Source organism: Mytilus galloprovincialis, chromosome 8, assembly GCF_965363235.1.
Source record: "Mytilus galloprovincialis chromosome 8, xbMytGall1.hap1.1, whole genome shotgun sequence".
NCBI lineage: Eukaryota > Metazoa > Mollusca > Bivalvia > Mytilida > Mytilidae > Mytilus > Mytilus galloprovincialis.
This window is the reverse complement of record NC_134845.1, coordinates 77693647-77711266: the sequence shown is the minus strand read 5'-3', so window position 1 is coordinate 77711266 and position 17620 is coordinate 77693647. Positions and strand designations below refer to the sequence as shown.

At 34.2% G+C, this 17620-nt stretch overlaps 1 pseudogene; it reads right to left on the bottom strand.

Annotated features, from left to right (window-relative positions):
• Positions 1–341: 341 nt before the first annotated feature.
• On the bottom strand, positions 342–15793 carry LOC143042616 (BTB/POZ domain-containing protein 6-like; annotated as a pseudogene).
• Positions 15794–17620: the final 1827 nt, after the last annotated feature.

Below are 17620 nucleotides of genomic sequence, written 5' to 3'. Positions count from 1 at the left end.
AAAGGGCCTCTAAAATCACTAGTGTCAAACAATGCAAACAAGAAAACCAACGGTCTAATCTATATAAAAACCACGAGAAACGTCTATGAACCAACAAACGAAAACCACTGAACAACATGCTCATACATTGATGAAATAACAATTTTATCAGATTTTTGTCTTTTCGCACTAACTTCTTATCCGATAAATATTAGTCAAGGTATTTATCTGTCCAATTATTTCACTTGTACAGTGTATCGTTTTTCTACAAATATTTAAATAGACAATCAAAAGAAATGTTATGAATCTCTTGGCTTGTAATCGAGTTTAATGTTGTATGTGTTATCCTGTGAACAGTAGAACCTTGTAAAACGAGTAGTATATAATAGATCCAAATAAAAGACCAATAGTAGGGTAAGAATTATCAGATGTTTGGAAATCAAACACATTCATGACTAATCTAATCACACATCCACTGGCAATTGGTTTTACCAATAGTCTTCGTCTTTAGAGTCCAATACTAATGGTTTTGTTCGGTGCGTTGAATTGAAAATATCTGTTTGTTTCTCGTTGAAATGCTCAAATACTCCAACCTTCTCCTTGTAGGTAAGTATTTTCTGAGATGATACTTCATTCGTGAAATATTTTGGTGTCATTAACGGAAATCGGATAAGGTATATCAAATCCCCGAGAGACTTCCTTACGTTTTCGTCTGTCATCGACATACTTTGCTCCTCGCATCGCAGTTTAGACCATTGTACCATCCTCTGGTAGATTGTTGTTTCATCGCAATACAGTTTATCGGATTCAACTATTAATTTAAGGCAGTCAGAAGATAAATGTAGGAAATCGTCGGACTCAAAGCATGCTCTTCCATTCTTGAAAATAAAATCAGGGCATCTGTTTCCAGATCTTTTATGTGGAAGTCATGTGCTGTTTGAAATACAACACATGCGTGATCTTCATCTACACTTGAAGTTAAGAATTCATTACATTTATCTTTCAGAGTTTGTAACATATACTTTTCTGAACCATACAGTAGTCCTTTAATGTTTTGAGCGTCTATTACTATCTTTTCAGTGTATATATATCTGTAGGAAAAATATAATGTTGTATCATTCTTTGCATGTTACATGAAATATAGGTCGGTCAGTTAAAGACGTATGAATCGTAAACGCATCTGCAGATTTACCAGTAAACAATTAATCTGTTGTACATGACCTATCTCTATTACAAGGCATATAGTATGATATGATCTGATATACCTTCATGCTTTTTTAAAATACCCTTGAACTTTATTGATGTATAATATACGAAGAAATGTGTATGAATGTTTGATATTGCTAAATTAATGACTCCCTATTTCTAACATTATATGATAAAATGCTTCGCCGAGTGCAGATTGATACAATCGCAGAGGTCGAACCCTGAACAGTTGGTGTAATTTTGGACACAACAGTCAAGCATTGATACTGTCTGATTTTGGATTGTTATTAAATTTTTGAGATAGTATAGGTTTCTGACACAAAATAAATGTGGTAAATGTTCTTATGGCGTTCATTATCACTGAACTAGTATATATTTGTTTAGGGGCCAGCTGAAGGACGCCTCCGGGTGCGGGAATTTCTCGCTACATTGAAGACCTGTTGGTGACCTTCTGCTGTTGTTTTTTTTCTATGGTCGGGTTGTTGTCTCTTTGACACATTCCCCATTTCCATTCTCAATTTTATTAAAGATTTGAAATATTTGTATTTAATTTTTGATTGAAGACTTCTTGCTTTTGCGCAATACTGTGAAGTTGGACATTTCTTGCTACTGCCTTTCCTTTGGGAAATTATATGTTGCATTACAATTTCAGAGAAGCCCATTCACTAAAAGATTATTTTTTTTTATCTGGAAACAACAAAAATGCATGTTTTGACCCCTATTAGTATTTTACCTTTAATTATGGTAGTACTACCATAATGCCCAAATCAATCCCAACCATCCTTTTGTGGTATTGAACAATCCGATTAAATTTCTTGTATATAAAACTCACTTAAACTAAAGTTAGTTTAGTTTTTAGTTTAAACATATTTATTTATAGTGGATTGGGAAACAAGTTTTGCAACTCTTATTTATCCCTTTCCACTTTGCTCTTTTTCGAAATCTACATGGATGTCTTTTACGTGCAAGAGATATGGCGCTCTCTTAACACGGATCAGCTATTTGTCGTCCCATTCCGACGGACTATCATCGTTTCCTCAAGACCATACTTGCAAATGGTGTCAAGGGAGAGCCGAAAATTCAGTCCCTGAAATTTTCATCCCGAAATGGGATTCGAACCAGGAACCTTTGTCTTAGTAGTCCTATGCACTAACCACTACACCACGGCTCTCTTATCTAAAGTTGTTGTCTGGACGCCGACACATACACTGACGACGATAACGATGCTGACGGCGATGACGACGACGACATCATACCAATGTACCACGCAAAAAAAAAAAAATGTTTGCGGTCGTATAAAATTTAGGATAAAAATGGTAACTATTACAATGTATCGGGATGTAAACAATGGTCAGATTAAACTAATTCACCAACCAGTTCAAAGAAAGCATGCAAATGTATACAGGTTTCTGGGTTTGAAAGCATATAGCGAATGCGTGCAGCACCATAAAAAATAATCATATTTTGTTTATTATGATAAATGAGTTACTTCACCATTTCATTTTGGGTTGTCGAACCATGCACACGAGGTGTCACTGTGATTAAATATTCAAATATTGTATTCCATTGACGCCTAATTTGATGGAATTCTTTTCTGTTTGATGCATTCATCTTGATTAAAACATCCAGTAGGTACAGAAATTTAAACTCGTGCGCATAGTTTAAACATATTTTATTTGCAAAAGTAGCAAAAGGGATTGGACACAAGTCTCTAATGTTGTTATAACTTGTGTCCAATCCCTTTTGCTACTTTTGTAAATAAAATATGCAACAGTATCGTAACTATATCCCTTCTTAATAAGTCTATTTAAAGGGTTTGTTAGTTTCTGATGGGAATACTGACATTTTTGTGCTTTGTAAAGAATATTTCCATAAAAAATTGGATGTGAAATACCTGAATGTATAAGAAGTCTGCATGTTGAGCTATATTTACGAATGATGTCCTTATACCGATGTTAGTTCAATAGGATAAATTTCTTTAGCATACATACTGAAGTCGTCATTATTTAGAGCCAACATATCATCCAAATATCTAAAAGTATTATTAAATTTGTTTATCAGATGTTGTTTCGATGGGTCTTTGCTGATTTTTGTCATAAATTGTAACTCATAGCAATACAAAAACAGGTCCGCAATAAGTGGTGCACAGTTAGTCCCCATTGAAATTCCGATAACCGGACGATATATGGAATCTCCAAAGCGAACAGAAATGTTATCTAGTAAAAATTCGAGGGCATATATAGATAGTATCAAAGCATGTCCAATTGACATAGTTTTTTTTTGTTTATTGCTACTAAAAACACAGATGCTCCGCAGGGAGCAGCTTTATACGACCGCAGAGTTCGAACCATGAACATTGGGGCAAGTATGGACACAACATTCAAGCTTGATACAGCTCTGAATTTGGATTGTGATTAAATAGTTGACACAACACAGGTTTCTGACACATAATGAATGTGGTCTAAGAACTTAAGCTTAAAAACTTTAAATTTTAAATTGGATTTTACCTATTATGGTCCAATATTCAAAATCTAAATACATGGTTAGATTCAGCATATCAAAGAACCCCAAGAATTCAATTTTTGATGAAATCAAATAAAGTTCAATTTTTGACTCTTTAGACCTCAATGTGGACCAATCTGATAACCGGGCCCAAACATCAAAAATCTAAATACATGGTTAGATTAAGCATATATAAAAAAACCTCATATTTACAATTTTTGTTGAAATCAAACAAATTTTAATTTTGGACCGCAATTTGGACCAACTAGAAAACTGGGCCTATAATCAAAAATCTAAATAAAGGTTTAGATTCAGCATATCAAATTACCCCAAGGATTCAATTTTGTTGATATCAAACAAAGTTTAATTTTGGACCACGATTTGGACCAACTTGAAAACTGGGCCCATAATAAAAATTATAAGTACACGTTTAGATTCAGCATATCAAAGAACCCCAAGAATTCAACTTTTGTTAAAATCAAACTTAGTTTAATTTTGGACCCTTTGGACCTTAATGTAGACCAATTTAAAAATGGGACCAAAAATTAAGAATCTACATACACAGTTAGATTCGGCATATCAAAGAACCTTAATTATTCAATTTTTGATGAATTCAAACGAAGTATTATTTTGGACCCTTTGGGGCTTCTTATTCCTAAACTGTTGGGACCAAAACTCCCAAATAAATCTCAACCTTCCTTTTATGGTCATAAACCTTGTGTTTAAATTTCATAAATTTCTATTTACTTATACTTAAGTTATGGTGCGAAAACCAAGAAAAATGCTTATTTGGGCCCTTTTTTGCCCCGTATTCCTAAACTGTTGGAACCTCAACTCCCAAAATCAATCCTAACCTTCCTTTTGTGTTCATACAATTTGTGTATAAATTTCATTGATTTCTATTGACTTATACTAAAGTTATTGTGCGAAAACCAATAATAATGCTTATTTGGGCCCTTTTTTGGCCCCTTAATTCCTAAACTGTTGGGACCAAAACTCCCAAAATCAATCACAACCTTCCCTTAGTGGTCATAAACCTTGTGTCAAAATTTCATAGATTTCTATTTACTTAAACTAAAATTATAGTGCGAAAACCAAGAAAATGCTTATTTGGGCCCTTTTGGCCCCTAATTCCCTAACTGTTGGGACCAAAACTTCCAAAATTAATCCCAACCTTCTTTTTATGGTCATAAACCTTGTGTTCAAATTTCATAGATTTCTATTCACTTATACTAAAGTTATAGTGTGAAAACCAAAAGTCTTCGGACGCCGACGACGGACGACGACGACGGTAACGTGATACCAATAATTAGGTCCGAGACCACAATTGTCGTCCCTTGATTTTCGTTGTTACAATTGTCGTCCCTTGATTTTCGTTGTTACAATTGTCGTCCCTCGATTTTCGTTGTTCACAAATATAGTCCCTAGTGTTGACAGTGGGTTACTTGCCATTAATTTTTATACCCCTTCTAAATTTATTTCTCCATGTTTAATGCCTCAAATTGCAAGGAGGGGGGCAAAATTACACTGTAAAAAAATTTGGGTCCAGAATTTTAAAGAAAAGTAGTGATTTGGTCCAGGTGAAAAAGGTTGAAAAATAGCACTTCGGAAGCTGTCAAAAGATTTCAAGACGCCCTGAAGATAAAATTGTCCATATTTTGAGTTAGAGACGATGAAGTTTTCTATAATTTTGATATAATTTGTCCCAAAAGTAGTACAACACACTGTAAAAGTTTCTTTGAGAAAGCGCAGGTGGTTTTTTTTTATTTTAATTTATGTTCTAAAAGAAATGCACTACGAAATAATTGTGGTCTCGGACCATACAACCAAAAAAATTTCAATTTTTGCGGTCGTATAATGACCTAAAAGAGTTTGAACATATATATTCACATTCTGACTTTTTAAATGCCCATTTAATTAGGTGTGTGCATTTTTTCTTAATGAGAATGTGAGGCAATTGTAACGATATCGCCTCGTCTTAATTATAAGTTTTGGGTTGGGACTAGCTCAAGCAATAAAAACACGTCTTACGTTGACGACATTTAATAAAAGAGAGCGTAAAACAAAAAGGCGTTTCCGGACATCACTTGTACAGTTCCGTAAAACATATAAACTGAATTACACATACACATATAATATATATCTAAATATATAACATCCCCCGGCAGAAAGAAAATTCCCAATGAATTTTTGCATATGTGGAATTCATACCATAATCAAATAAAATACATGATCAATAATACCAATATATCTTTCTAACTTTCATAATATTCAAAATTCTCTCAACTTTCAATATATAAAAACAAACAAGTAACTGGTATGGATAATTTTGTGGAATAAGCATCTTGTAACAAATTGCAGAGTACTACATGTTTAGAAAATATCTTGTTCGTCATAAACGTGACAGTTAATATCATATGATATAAATTACTATGAAATCACCAGAGACCTTACTCTTATTTTGTAGATAAATGCTAAACGTGATAAAATATGCACACTTTCAAAGAGTCTCACACAAAAATACAATACAAGACCAGATCATAAAACTCTCATGCACTCTGAATTTCTCGTGAACCATACTATTCACAGCAATACTACTCAGGTTATTCGTGATTAACATATAAAAGTCACTGACAGGTATTCATACAATCTCATTTGGTTATCTATGCCTTACTATTCCAATTTCCATGTTTTGGGGGTATTAAACTTATTTCACTAACAATTCGCACTACAGAAAAAACAATGTTCATTTCTTAAAATAAAGTGTAGTTTTCTTTATAAAGTTTTGACAATACGATTAAGTCTTTAACTAATCCTTGCAACTTTCGAAATTACAAACAAAAGTTTTATACGATACGCAAAATCCTATATTCAAAATGAAAAAAAAAAACACAAAAAAAACCCTTCTTTTAACTACATGTTCTAAAGTCAATGAATTTGCCTTTCAAAAGTAATTTAGGCTAACTGCCTTTAAATTCTAATAAAAGCTTCATTACAAAAAAAAACATGTTTATCAAACAAAATTATTCATGTTATCAATAATCAATACAAAATATTGCAATAATCATATATGTAAGTGATGCCGGAATGATATAATAAAACATCAATGCATAATAATACAAAATATAATAGGGAACACACAATAAATGTTCACAATTCTCTTTTCTTTTGCCTGTTGGTCTTCATTTACCATGTTTACGGATATTCAGTATAACGGATATCTTACTATGAGATAAATCTCACAAGTAAGTTTGCGAAAGAATAAAATACAGACGGCAAACACAGATCCTTGACAAATTATTAATATCATGAGTCGATGTTCCAAATTTCGATAAATGTTACGTTGTACATAGCTAGTTCATTAAATTGTCATGAGATCAATCTCACAGACAAATAGCAACTTGTGAATATATACAGTTGTATTGCGCATGTAGCCATGAGAAAACTCTCACAGACAAATAGTCTACTTGTGAATATATATATATACAGTTGTATCGCGCATGTACTCATGAGATAAATCTAACGAGTATATAAATGGTGGACGCTAATTAAATAAAGATGATGCTATGACAATAAAAATGTTTAAATTTTTGGCGGAGGTCGAGATTTTAATTTGGCCTTTGCTTTCGGTCCAAGCTGATGTTCTTGAAGCCACATAGCGTGTTGGGCTGGTTCACCAACTATATGAGCAAGATACGCTCTTTTTCCATTCATAATTTTGTGCGCTAGAAATCTTTTCACTTTTAACTGACTTGCAGACGTTGATTCGCTAGATACGTCAACCTCACTAAAATGAATGAAATTATTATCTTTGAACCTAGCGGGTAATTTCTTAGTGCGCTTTGGGCGAGACATGGCTGTACTATTTTCAACAATCAAAATATTGTCTGATTTTCTTGTATTATCAGAATCGGGAGTATTTTCAGATACATTGTCATAACTGGTGTACTGGTTGTCCTTAACAGGCGTATTATCCTCATCCATAGATGTATAATCTTGCACTTCAACATCGTCTAGTTTCGTATGAACAGGGTCCATAAAATATTTTGACGGATTTGGTTTTCTCACATACGCAGATTTCAGTCTATTGATATGCACTGGCTTTGAAAGAATTTTGTTCGTGTGTGGGTCCTTCAGGGTGTACATATGAGGGCTATTTACTGCAGAAATCACATATGGACCGGCAAATTTATTCTTAAATTTTTGTCCTGACCCGGTTGGCTCTTTCAACAAATAAACATAGTCGTTTTCATTAAATGAAATATTTGATATTTTGTCCTTATTTACTCGGTCCATCATTTTAACTTTTGAATTGATAGCATTTTTCTCGACTTCAGTACGTATAATGTTTAATTTTTCACATTGCTGTTTCAGATACGAATGACAATCTTTAGGTACAGACGAAAAGTCGGTGTCCTTAATATGTAGAGACAACGGAAATTGGGGTCTTTTCCCAAACACTATTTCAAAAGGCGAAAATCCAACACTTTGGTTTGGCGTATTGTTCATCGAAAATATTATTCCCGGTAATACGTCCTCCCATGGTTTTCCTTTTACAATAAACGGTGTTAGTCTTTCCGATAAAGTTCTGTGAGGTCTCTCACATGCTCCCAAACAATGATGAGCGAAGCTAGGGGTATATTCCTGAATAATATCCAATAAACGACAAACTTCTCGGAAACATTTACCAATAAATTCCGATCCTTGATCACTAACGATAGTTCGACAAACTCCAAATTGCGTGACTAATCTAAAAAGAGAATTTCCGACTGTTAACGGATCAGTGTTAGGTATCGGCTCTGCAAACATGTATTTACTAAATAAGTCAATTGCAGTAAAAATGTAAGAATTGCCACTTCGAGAGACAGGAACGGGTCCATATTGAAGGTCCATTTCCCAAACTTCAAATGGTGCACATGGCGTAGGAAATGACGTAATGGACGCTTTTGTTTTTAGAGTGGTATTTTTTCTGCTTTGACATTCATGACATGAACGAATATAATCAGTTACTTTTTCACTCAAATTCGGAAAATAGTACTGTTCTTGGATTAAATCAAGAGTATTTTGTATACCACAATGTCCACCTAATGTCGAATCATGATGTAATGCAATTATTGTTTTCAATGAAATTTCCGGGACAACTAGCTGAAAATTATTCATTGTTTTTGCACGCACTGATTTCCTATTTCGTGTATGAAATAATATTCCATTGATCAAGTGAAAATTTGGTATTAATAAAAGAAGTCTGCGGGCTTCTTTCTGCAGCTTTGGTAGTTCGTTTCTTTCAAGATACTGAATTAAAGGTCTGCAGTTTGTGTCATTGCGCTGCAATTCATGTATCGACTCTATACTAAATCCTTTTTCCCTAAAAATGTCAATCGATTTCAAAATATTTACATTTGGATCACTATCAATACCAGTATCAGAGTCTCGTTTGTTGGTATAATTGTTCGTGATTTCATTTTCACTTATATAAGTAACCTGCGTTTCATTAACGTCAGTAGTTTGCTCAAATATTTTGTCCGAATCCTGTACATTATCACTTGCAGTGCTTTGATTAAATATTTTGTCTGGCTCTTCATTTTGAGAACTTTCAGTGCTTTGATTGAAAAATGTTGCATCACATTGAGAAGTAGCACTATCAGTACTTTGATCAAATATTTGATCCGATTTTGGTAAATTAGTCGACTGATTGATTTGTTGATAAACTTTTTCAAACTGGTTCAACTGATCAGAAATCGATATTTGAGTATGCTTTGAGTCACAATCGGTCAGTTTATTAAAAGGTTCTGATTTTTTCACTACGTTATATTTCTTTCGTGGGTAAAGTTGTATCGTTTTTCGCGGTTTACGTTTCTTTGCTACACGTGCAAACTGTTGATCAATGTCTTCAGTGTCGGCATCATATTCATTTTGTGCCTGTGACAATACATTTTTGCGTGGAACACTATTATCGACGGTGTACATCGGAACTGGCGCAGGCAGACAAATATTGTTCAATTGTAAATTTTTACTGTCGCTAGTATCCGAGTCATGTAATAAAGTGGTCAATTGAATACCTCCTGGAACAATTATTTGACCTGTATTTTCCGGTTCATATGGGAAGTACGGATCTTGCTCGTCTGGACTTTCAAAGGCGTTATTAGTCTCTTGCGTACATCGTGACAAAGCATCCGGAACTTGCATTTCCCTCGCAGGTTTGTATTGAATTTCAAAATTATATTGCTGCAAAATAGCAATCCATCGCTCATAAATGGCGCCTTTCAGTTGGTTGCTAAATAGCGGTTTCAACGCTTGGTGGTCGCATTCTATAACAAACGGCTGTGTACGTAGGTATGATGAACATTCTAAAACGGCGGTAACCATGCCAAGTAATTCTAGCTTTGTTGGGCCATATGATTTCTGCCATTTACTAAGTGCCTTAGAACCGAATCGTATAACACGAATTTCATCAGTTTCGCTCATTTTCTGATATAGCACGTAACCAATCCCCTTACAACAAGAGTCTACAGCAAGTCTAAATGGTAAATTGAAGTTTGGAAAGGCTAGAATAGGAGAATCTAGCAGGAGTGATTTAACATTCTGAAATGCACGTTGTTGTTCATCGGTCCAGATAAAACATTCATATTTCTTTAAAAGTCTCGTCAGAGGTTCCATTTCAGCACTGAAATTTTTGATGTATTTCCGAAACCAATTAAATAAACCAACAAGGCGGCGTAACTCTTTCACATTTTTTGGTATAGGATAATCAACGATGGCCTGAACACGGTCCGGTGGCGGCTCAATTCCTTTATTTGAAATTTTATGACCTAAATATATACAAGAGTTCTGAGCAAAGGTACACTTTTTGGGTCCCAGCTTTAAACCAGCATTCGAAAGTCTTTGAAAAACGTTCCGTAAATCTTCAATATGCTGATCGAATGTTTCGGATGCAATAAGGATATCATCAAGATAGCACAAACATGATTTAAAAGTTAATCCTTTAAGTACTTTATCCATCAACAGTTGAAAAGATGCTGGAGATGAACTCAGTCCCATCGGTAATCTTAAAAATTTAAAAGTACCAAAACAGGTATTAAAGGCTGTGTAACGTTGACTGTCTTTTGAAATCGGTAACTGAAAAAATCCAGATGATAAGTCTATTGAAGTTAGAAAATTCGGTGTTTTTGTAGAAAACGATTCAGTGAGATCTTGTAAATCAGGAATTGAATAAGAAAAGTGTTGAGTCATGGAATTTAAATACCTAAAGTCACAACAGAAACGAAATTTTGACAAACTAGTCTCTTTCGATGAAGCATTTGCTTTGCCTTTTTGGTACGTTCTTTTCGACACAAGTACAACCGGACTTGTAATAGGGACATCTTCTGTTTCGTCTACCGGTGCAATTACACCTTGTCTCAAAAGTTCATCTAAATGATGTCTTAGAATATCCTTCTTTTCAGGAGTTAAACGATATGAACGTTGGTGTTTCGGTTTAAAGTCGGGCTTCAAACATATTTGGTGTTGAACAACATTGGTAAAGCCTAAGTCAGGGTTTTCCTCGGTTACAAATAATTCTTTATTAGAATGTAAAAATTCCATCAATGTCGATTTCTGTACTTCAGTTAAGTATTCAGGAATATTAAAATAAGAGATAAATTTAGAGTCGATCTCAGTATCTTTATTCACCGGTTCAGTCGACAATTGAATATTTTGAACAAAATGAGTGTCATTATTTTCACTCAAAGGCATACATACATGATCCTTAGAAAATGGTTCAAGCTCCGCTAAAATCTGTCCTTTATTCAAATGTACAGTTTCATTAGTAAAATTCAAAATTTTAATCGGGACTTGTTTCTCTCGATTTACTGTCACTACAGCTTTTGATATTATGATTCCTCGGTCTTTAGATATTTTAGAAGTACATATACCTTGCATTCCATATTGCACTTTTCCATTTACGTGTCCCCAAATAAGGACTTCTGAATTCGGAGGTATAGAAGCGGGACTTTGAGTTAAAACCTTGAAATGTTTAGATCTTATGCGACAATCACTAAAGTCAAGAACGATATTCTTGGAATACAAATAATGCGTTCCTAAAATTAAAGGATGCGATGTTTGCGCTAAAATATATACATGAATCCAGTGCTTTCCTTGAGGCACAGTAATCTTAACCTTAGCAGTTCCATAAATTTGCACTGTTTGGTTATTCGCTAAAGTAATTTTGTCACTCGTAGCACTAAACTCGGACTTCATGGAATCGGGTATTGAATTAAAAAGTTGCGAAGACATGACATTTATTGAGCTACCTGTATCAATTAATGCTGAAATTTCCTGATTTGCAATTCGCACAGGCATATACAAAAATTTACAAACAAATGTTGAATCGTCGTCACTTGTACATTCAGTTGATTCTGAATAATTTACCGATTTATCAGAAATGTTAACATGGGCAGACGCGTGTACAGAAATTTTATCTAGATGCCGCCCCGGGGGTCCTGCCCTGTGAACCCCGGGTTCCTCCGGTTTCCCGAATAGTTTACACACTGTGGACTCTTATGGCCCGTTTGGCCACAAATATGACAAATAAATGAGGAATCTATATTACCCTGTTCATTCCAATTGCAGGCACGTGCAAAGTGTCCTGGCGCTTGACATTTACGGCACAGTCCACGGTCATATTGATATACTTGACGATCTCGATTTCGTGGAAGAGAAAACCGATCGTTTTCTTTTACATCACGAGAATTATCTAGTTGCTGTGAAAAGTTTGTGGCAAGTTTTGACACGGCTTGGGTTAGACTGTTTATTTGTCCTTGTAATTCACTAACTACATCGGTTTTGAAATTGTTTAAATCTTTCACCGCAGCGGGTGTGTTATTGGCAGATTTAGTAACAGCAGCTACAAGTGGTGCTTCGTCCTTTCGATAACCGTAAGCTTCGCCCATTTTGGCAGCTGCTAGGCAATTTGCGCTATCACTATGGTGACCTGCCCGAACAAAAAAGGCGAGTTGATCAGGCAAACCCTTTATAAATTTAATCAATATTTCGTGATCACTCTTGTGCAAAATTGTTGCTTTTTCAAGTAGTTGAGCATAAAAATCGTCAATTGATTGCCCTTTTGAAAGTTTTAATGTTTCAAATATTTCACCTTCAAGAAGTATAGTTGGACTTCGAAAATCAATATCAATATATTGCTTCTTGTAAACCTGTTCAAAAGTTTGCCATAATTGCTTATTGTCGGCTGGAAGAGTATTGAACCAAGTAAGAGCTGGGCCACAAAGGTGTAAATGAAAAGCGGCAATTTTTCTAGCATCCTCTTCCGGTAATATATGATGTAACACGGCATAAGACTCAAACTCACTCAAAAACTGAAATGCATTTTCATGTGAGTATCCCCCAAATTTACGGCAATTGGCTAACTTTTCCATTTTGTGAAAAGATTTATGTTTAAAATTTGATGTGGAAGGTTGAACTTCGTCGTCAAGTGTTGAAGAAACTACGGTATTTGGCGTACTAGAATTGGTAAAATCTGAGGTTTGAAATTTATCAAATTGTGTCCAGGCAGGGGTAATTGGTGTCTCTACATTTGGCAGACTAAACGAAGTATTTAACTGTAGTGGAGAAGCCGGTGGTTGCAATAAATAGCCAATATCGGGTTCTATGTCGTCTGTTATTTGGTTATATAATAGAAAATCGTCTGTAAATACAGACTCGTTGTCAGATTCCGACATTTACCCAATAAAAATACAATGTTTTATATATATCACACGGAAAAATCAGTAATGAGAAAAATCTCACATACTGTACGCTCAGCTGTAAGTAGACGAGCAGAAATGAGATAAATCTCACATTCTACGTAAACGAAAATAAATACAGGCAATGCATACTATAATAAATCTTTATTTTTGCAATCTCATATTATTCCAATTTATTCCGTCTATAGAAGACCATATATATATATTTGAATATACCCACGGTCGTCCATGATGTTTTCTGACACGGGGAAGAATCATCTACTATGTATAAATGACGATTCAATGTATTAAAATAAATGTCTCTATGTTTGTTTGGATATATAGTTTTAAAATAAATATTTGTTCGAATAATTCACTAGTCTAATGCTCTCATAATGTATCCATATTGACGAATCAACCACGTGTGTCGTCCTCGTGTATGGGGTCTACATGTATTATCAACGGGAGTCACATTTTCAAAAATAATTAAAATGTCTTTTAAAAACAGCAAATATTCTCATAAAATTGTTAAAAGTCTCCTATTAATCTTTTTAGGGTCACTCCACCATGTAACGATATCGCCTCGTCTTAATTATAAGTTTTGGGTTGGGACTAGCTCAAGCAATAAAAACACGTCTTACGTTGACGACATTTAATAAAAGAGAGCGTAAAACAAAAAGGCGTTTCCGGACATCACTTGTACAGTTCCGTAAAACATATAAACTGAATTACACATACACATATAATATATATCTAAATATATAACACAATGTGGTATACAGGTTAGAAAAATCAAAACTTTGAACAGATTCAAAATCACCGATATAAGCATGAAATTTATCAAGTACTTCCAACAAGTTCTTGACACTCCAAAAGTATTTACTTATTTCGACAATTTTGCACAAATTTGGCTGCTAAAAACGAATTATTATTTTATTAATGATTGAACCAAAACAAATCATATTCCATTTGTTTTTATATCTTGTAGCTAGTGTCCCTTTCGGAAGGCTGACGTGTACATATACATATTGTTAGCTTTGGAATATGTTGCACCACAAGCTAATGATAACTAATAAGATTGTTTCTTACAAACGAGATACAGCTTTACCATTTTATGCTTTATTCATGGATAAATATATCTAACATTTTTAACATGTTTTAAAAAATTACTGTATAAACTTACTGTAACATCATACTAAAATACTCTGGAGTAATATCTGCAATATCAACATCACCCTTTTCTGATAATGGTCCTTCAAACATGTTGTAGAATACCGGGCTAGCACTCGCCAGCATGTACTTATGAGCTTTGATTGGTGACTTGTCTGATCCAACATGGAATGTGACGTCACACATCAGCTGATTATCCAACATATAATTCATACGATCTGACAGTGATTTTCCAATCTGCCAATCAGTTTGAGTTTCCATGGTCATCTTCAATTGAATAATTCAAACAAATCAAACAGAATTACACATACACGATAAATACATGAATGGTTGTAGATGTATTTTTTCTATAAGTCTTCAAGCAATTATGATTTACAGTTGTAAGTTCTTTGTTAAGATTATGTTGGTAGACAGCGAGATGTGTTTCTTCAGAATACGGATTTTATCATGTTTACCATGTATACATACGAGCAATGTCAATAACTTGTTTATATGTTCTGTATTAGAACTAGAAGCTGTCAAGAGGCAGGCTGTGTCGCTCACCTGTAATTTATTTGTTACCCCCTATGGTCTTTATAACAATGTCGGCCATGATTGTTGGAAAGCGGGACTATCGGACACATTTTTAAAACTAGGTACTCTAATAATGATCAATGATATTGGCCAAGTGTGATTAAATTTGTCACTTTAATTTCAGTGAAGAATTAAGATTTTGGTAAATTAAAAATATAAAAGAAAATATACGAAAAATGATAAAAATTGACTATAAAGAGCAATAACTCCTAAAGGGATCGACTGACAATTTTGGTAGATCTTACTTTGCTGAACATTATTGCTGTTTACATGTTTACAGTTTATCTATATCTATAATAATATTCAAGATAATAACCAAAAACTGCAAAATTTCCTAAAAAAATACGTTCAGGGGCAGCAATCCAACAATGGGTTGTCGGAGTCGTCTAAAATTTAGGGGCGGTTAGATCTTAACAGGCTGTTTAACAGTTATGCCCAGTCAAACTTGCTCTTAATGCTTTCAAGTTTCAGAGTTAGCGATATATAAGACATTTTACCCCATGTTCTTTTTTTAAGCCATGTTGGTTGGCAAACGGGAACATGGAGTACTTTTTTTGGAAGTAAACACTTGAAGTTAAATGTAATTCATTTACTCACCTAAAAGAAAACAAGGTATGATAATTATTCAAACAGGAAGTAAGATATAGGATGTCACGTGTCTGAGTCAAATGTTTGACTATAAATAGTTGCAATATTTATAGGGAATATAAAGTCCAACATTTAAAACTGAGAAAAAAAGTAATAAGGCCAAAATACACTATCTAATAAATGAAGAAGAAAAAACATTAATTAATCGGCGACGACAGATTACATAAAGAACCTTCAAAAGCTGTTACATATTCAGAGTTTGTACAACATGTATATATATATAAGGCGTATAATATAAACCCCTTTTTCATAAACAATTGATAAATCCGTCAACAAAATCTTAAGATATGCAAGCTCCTTTTATAAAATCCGGCATCTACCCTTACATAGGTAACTAGATTTTCATAATATCAGAAAATTACAAGAACGTGAATATACAGTTAGAACTTGTTTAGAAGTTCTATATATATCAACTGAAATATCGAAAAGTTGTGTTTCCTTTAGTATAATATAATGAAACATATATATATATTTTGATTTGGAAAATGTTGGGAGTGACCTTGGATGAATGAGAATTAGAAATATTTTTTTTACAATTCTTGGAGTAAAAAATGGCCTAAATTATATTTCTTTATTCGACCTTGTGTGCAGTCTTGTTGGGCACATAATGCAATCTTATCAAACATGTGTGATTATTTGGTAATCGGAGGCTTTTTATTACTAGTGCAAGTCATTTACAACTTGCAGTACCAGTACATTTTGAAAATAATATCATTGAATATCGAAATCTTAATTTTGCATATATATTTTTTTTGATTTATAATTTATTATCTTAACCATCAACTTATCTTTAAAGGCGTTGACCGGGCACGGCATAAGTTATTCTTTGCATTTGATATTTGTGTTCTTCAGTGGCAGATCCAGAGAGAGAGGTTCCGGGGGTCGGAACCCCTGTTTTTGGACTTTCAACGCATTTAAATATGGGCATATGGTTGGACCCCATCTTTTGTCTGGGTTGCAACCTCCCTTTTTTTCATAATTATTTTAAACATATTTATTTATAGTGGATTGGGAACAAGTTTGCAACTTATATTAATCCCGTTCCACTTTGCGGGTGCGAGTGCTGCCTTGTAGCGGCATTAGCCTATTCTTTTTTGAAATCTACAAGTGTATCTTTAACGTGCAAGAGATATGGCTCTCTCTTAACACGGGTCAGCCATTTATCGTCCCTTTCCGACGGACTATCATCGTTTCCTCAAGACCATACTCGCAAATGTTGTCAAGGGAGAGCCGAAAATTCAGTCCCTGAAATTTTCATCCCAAACGGGAATCGAACCAGGAACCTTTGTGATAGTAGTCCGATGCACTAACCACTTCACCACGGCTTTTTTCATAATGGCTTGATCTGCCCATGCTCTACCCATTTCGTGACCAATCATGCACTGATCTGTGCACAATTCCTCGCATTGGATTTTGTAAACACGAATGTTATCCAATGTAAATGTTTTGGAACAAAACGAAGCCACGTGAGGCAAGGAGAGTTCAAAAAGTTTTATAGTTACAGAACTTTTTGAACTCTATACATCAACATATTCAGGTCCTTGCCTCACGTGACTTCTTTTTGTTCCAAAACCTTTCTAATGAGGCAAATAACATGTCGATGTATGTTGAAAACTTGTTTATTCTTAATATTCGCATAAAATCCCCTCAACACTTCTATCTTTAATATAATGATGTGGTAGTGTTTTTCCTATTTGTATATTCAATTATTCATATATGCCGTGGCCTCATCCAAAAACCTTCTTTTCATTTTGATGGGAAACAAATCTCTAATATTATATTCTCATCATTTTCGTTTCTTATATCCTATTGTTTTCACGCGTTTA